This window comes from Pteropus vampyrus, unplaced genomic scaffold (assembly GCF_000151845.1).
Source record: "Pteropus vampyrus isolate Shadow unplaced genomic scaffold, Pvam_2.0 Scaffold175, whole genome shotgun sequence".
NCBI classification, from domain to species: Eukaryota; Metazoa; Chordata; class Mammalia; order Chiroptera; family Pteropodidae; genus Pteropus; species Pteropus vampyrus.
Window position 1 is genome coordinate 1209729 of NW_011888956.1, and position 4788 is coordinate 1214516.

Below are 4788 nucleotides of genomic sequence, written 5' to 3' on the forward strand. Positions count from 1 at the left end.
CTAAAGGTGACAACTTTGAAAGGCGACACTATTCACGTAGGTGTAAAAGCTTGGGGGGTGATACATCCTGGAAGTAAACCACGTTTGTATCTCTCTCACACTCACGTCCATGTGCACGTTTGTGTCTGGTCGTGTCGTGACGTCACATCCAAACCTAGTTTGTCACACGAAGAAGCTGGACAAACGACTAAGGAACTGGTGGCCGTTTCTCTCGTCCGTCCAGAGGCTCGAGCTCAGTGTCTTAAGACGCATTCATTTATCCTGCCCCCGGCACCTCCTCCCCTCCTGCCGAGCAGCAAGACCTTCTCTGCCTCTCAGGCTGGGCGCCATTGACCCCTTGACGGCTCCTGCCCGCGGAGCTGGCATCTCCCCGACGTCTCCCCAAATCCCAACTCCCTCCGACGTCCTCACTGCGGCCGGAAGGGTGAAAACAGCTTCTCCTCTTCTGCTTGTCACTATACTGTACTTTTCTTTTGGTCGAAAACAATTACAGAATCCGAAAAAGGCAAAACTGTAGGCATAATAAACAGGTGGTGGTTGCCAGGGGTTACGGGGAGGGAGGGGTGGACAGGAGAGCACGGAGGGTGTGAGGGCGGTGAGGCCACTCTGTGTGACACTGTAATGACGGGTACGTGTCACGAGGCATTTGTCCAAACACGCAGGAGCGACCCCGAGGGTCACTGATGTCACCGTGGATGAGTGTCCGTTCACGGATGACAGAGGGGCCGTCTGGTGGGGGAGGGGGGTGACGGGCAGCTGTGTATGTGGGAACGGTGGTGTGTGAGGCATGTCTGCACCTTCTCCTCAACGTGGCTGTGAACCTAAAACTGCCCTAAAAATGAGGTCTTCAAGCGACAATTACAGATCAGGCAGAAGATGCCCTGTGTGCTTCTTCCCACGCCCGCCGGCCCCAGGGAGATGGGACACAAGCCCCACGGAAGATAGTGTAAGGCTGCTGAGCAGTCACCGAGCCGTCTGCACCTTCGCATTGTTCTGAGATGCTTTTCTGCGTCAGCATGGCCATGTCCCTCCCGAGTCCCCAGGAACTGGGCACGTGGGACCAGACTCCTCAGGGAGTGTCCTGCACCTTGGAGACTCTCCATACCTGCTGGGCCCACCTGGACGTAGGCCTTGAACCTCATGCTCCCCCTACGTAGCCTGACTCACAGCGCTCCCAGTATCCCCAGCACCGATGCCCTCTCTGCAACCCCAGGAGGTGTCCTGGCTGAGAGGTGTCCTGGCGCGCCCGGCTCCCCGGCCACCTGGCCACCTGGCCACCTGACAGGCCCCTCCCGCCTGCTCACACCTGTGCATGTTTATCACACAGCAGCCAACACTACCTCTCCCAGTCAGACGGCACAGGTAAACCAGCGCCCCACGATCCCTCCCAGACTCCACGGGGCCGGGACTCGATTCTACGGCCCCTATAACTGGTAAGTTCACCACCACCGCTGAAGTGCACCCAAGCTTTCACAGCGGGAGGGGGGCACGGCTGACGCCCCACGTCCCCTCCTGCCGCCCTCGTCCCCAGCAGTCTTCACGGAGGCGGGACAAAAGCACACTTGGGGGATTTTAGTAAAGTTAAGAAATGTCAGCAGGAGCGACACTGTGTGTGACACGCAGGACGTGCTGCGGGGGGGAACCCCAGCAGACCCCTGGGGAATAAAAGCCCGCCCCAGCTCCCGCCTGTCCCCGGAGGAGATCTGCTCACCTTCACACCAGCCCCTCGGCCTCAATCCCGCCTCCTGGGGGTGACACCGTACCCACCTGGGAAGTGGCCTGTCACCCCCAGTCTGCAGCGGCCCCCGGGTGTTCCAAGCAGGCAGGGCCCTGGGTGTGGCCCCCAGACTCCCGCGAGGTGAGTCTCCTCTGAGCCCTGCGGCCAGCTGCAGGCTTTATGGGCTTGATGGTTCCAGTAAGTCAGTGAAGGCAGCTGGCTTTCCCCCCAGCTGGGAGTGAGGCGCCCTGACTGGGCCCGGGGCCTGTGCTCACAGCCAAGTGCTAATCGGACGGCTGGGTGCCCCAGCACCCGAGGTGCGGGCCGACAGACCGATGGTCAAGGGAGCCAGTCAACGGACGGTGAAGCCGCAGCTAAGCCCTGGCCTCAGTTTTTCTTACTGTCAGAGCGTCGCAATTCCCTCTGGTGTGTCTGGACAGCTGACGCCCCAAGGGGGCTTTGAGAACACGAGGTCTGCAGCCCCCCACCCCAGCTTGGTTGTTGAGGTGGGCCTGCCTGCATGTCAGGCCTCCTCCCTCTGAACCCAGCACACGGCTGGGACCCAACCGCTGCCTGGGGCTGGCAGCTGGCCCTGGCCGCCTTCCAAGGGAGGGACCCTGGAGGACAAAGCCCAAGGAGCAGAGAAGCTGATTTCCACCAGTGGCGTCCTGCGCACGTGATGGGGTCTCACAGCCTGGCGGGAGGGTGGGGAAGGGGGGCGCTGTCACAGGGAATGCAGGGCTGTTTGGGCCGTTTTTAGTAACAACTTAGACGGTCAGATCTATCCATTTTGCTTTAAGTAGCCAGACCTGCGAAATAAAACAGCTTTCGTGCTTATTTCCATGGGAAAATGTAATCCTGCTACCAATTAAAAAGCACAGTACTTGGAAAGCAAGCTCTCTATCTTTCCCGAAAACCCGGGTCCTCCTCAGGGGATGTGAATCCAAAAGTAAACAAACCTTGAAGGAACTGGGGAGGAGCTAAGCAGGAAGAGTGTGGTAATCACTCCAGATACATTGTCAAATTGTCTTCTTGAGGTTACATGTTAACAGCTTCTTGCTGAAACATCAAGCACTTACGCTAGTCACTAAGATAATGCCTTCCTTTAGGTCGCGGAGTGAGGTGAACCTCCAGTTTCCAAATGCTTCCTGAGATTCTGCTCTGATAATACTTATACCTGTCGTAATTTGTAAGAAACAAGAAATACCCTGATTCTAAACAAATAACTGGGGTCCGTCCTTTTATTTCCTATGTGAGCCGAAGAGCATGATGAACCCAACCGAGCCCTCAGCAGCCTCGAGCCACACTCCCTGCCCGTTGCCCAGTGCTCGGAACTGCGCCCCTTACTCATCTCAACATTTAAACTCCTTTTCGAAAAATAAAGTCCGGCTGCTCAGCTCTCCTCCCAGCGTCTCCCTGAATTCCCGCAGTTTTCATCTGGGTGCCAAAGCAAAGATGGGGAACGTGAGGAAGCGAACTCAAACGCACCCCAACGCGCTCCTGCCATGAAGTTCTCCGCGAAGCTAGCTTCCCCTTTGGACGATTTAGGAATGGGAGGGGAGGAAAAAAAAAACCCTAAGACTGTGTCAGGGCGCTGGCGCCCCGTGAATCAAAGTTACCAGGGGGAGCGTCCCCGCCCCGCGCACGGCCCAAGCTGCAGGCCTGTGCTCAAAGTCAGCGGGAATCGTGAGAAAACCTTTATGGGACCTTCCATCCCCCATCTGTCTGTCCATCCATAAATCCATCCATCCATCCATCCAATGCACACGCATAGGTGCCATTGCCAAGCTCCGTGGGCCACCTCACTGAGAAATCAGGGGATGGCCTGGGCCTGGGGGCTCATCCCAGCCAGTGAATAATAACACGACAAACAAACACGTGACGCCGGGGGCGGGCGTAGTCGGGGGGAGGACAAAACGCAGAGCAGGGTAGGGGGACTGGAGTGTGGGGGTGCGGAGAGGGGCTGCAACCGTCCGTCTGTCCGGAGCTGGCACTGGGCGCTGCAGAAGCGCTCCCTGAGGGAGGCTGGAAGAAGGTGACAGAGGCCAGCCAAGTGGACATCTGGAAAACCGCACTCCAGGCCGGCCAAGGCCAAGGCCACGGCAGGACCGTGTCTGCCACACGCCACGTCCCAGCCTCCACTGCACGCGTGAGGCCACGGCCTGTCTCTTCAACGGCGACCACTGAACAGGAGTGGCGCCGTGCCAGAGCCCCGTCACCGGGACGGCGGGCCACCACGAGACGAGCCGGGGCAGAGACACGCTGGACGCAGAGGCTCGGCATGGGAAACAATGGCGGGATGTCTTAACGCGCTTTACGGTAAAGATGAATTGAAATATTGGGTTGAATGAAACATACAGTTAAAATTAATTTCACCTGTTTCTTCTTCTTCTTCTTCTTCTTCTTCTTCTTCTTTTTTTTTAACGTGGCGACCAGGCAGTTTAAAGCCTCCGCCGCAGGCCTCACTGGGCTGCCCGGCGCCCAGGCTGGGACCCAGTCCTTACGGCCTGTGTCCTGCAGGAAGCTCGCCATGCGAGGCACCGTGAGAGGCGTGAACACCTGTCCCAGCGGCCGGACGTGGCCCATTTCCTCTCGCTGGGTCTCCCCGCGGTCACTGGGATAAGCTCGGCTGTGAGGAATGTCCTTTGCCCAACCCACCTGCCCCACACTGCTCACTCCACACTGGCCTTTCCTCCCGCTGCTTGGAGGACCCCATCAGAGGTCAGACCCACCCCCCACACTCGCACAGCCCACCCCACCCCTGGGTCCTGCGGGCGCCCAGCTCCACCCTGACCCCCTCCACCTGTGGCCGGATCCTGCTCCTCAGCTGCCCAGGGACCCTGAACCTGGCCTCTGAGCCCCTCCCCTTCTCCCTCTATAAAACCAGCCTTGTCAGGCAGCCAGCGCCTCCAGGTAGCTTCCCGGTGTCACAGGTGAAAGCAAAGTCCTCCTGCCGGCCCCTCCCAGAACCCTGCCTCTGTGGCCTGACCTCGTCCTGGCCTCCGCTGGCTCCCTGCCGGGGCTGCCCTGGGCCCCACAGGGGCAGGGGACTGGCCCCCAGGTGGCTTCCT

General features: G+C 59.0%; 1 protein-coding gene across 1 annotated transcript in view; it reads right to left on the bottom strand.

Annotated features, from left to right (window-relative positions):
• The window catches only part of PFKP (phosphofructokinase, platelet), a 56319-nt gene that overhangs the window by 45038 nt on the left and 6493 nt on the right, over nucleotides 1-4788 (bottom strand). The window lies entirely within an intron of this gene.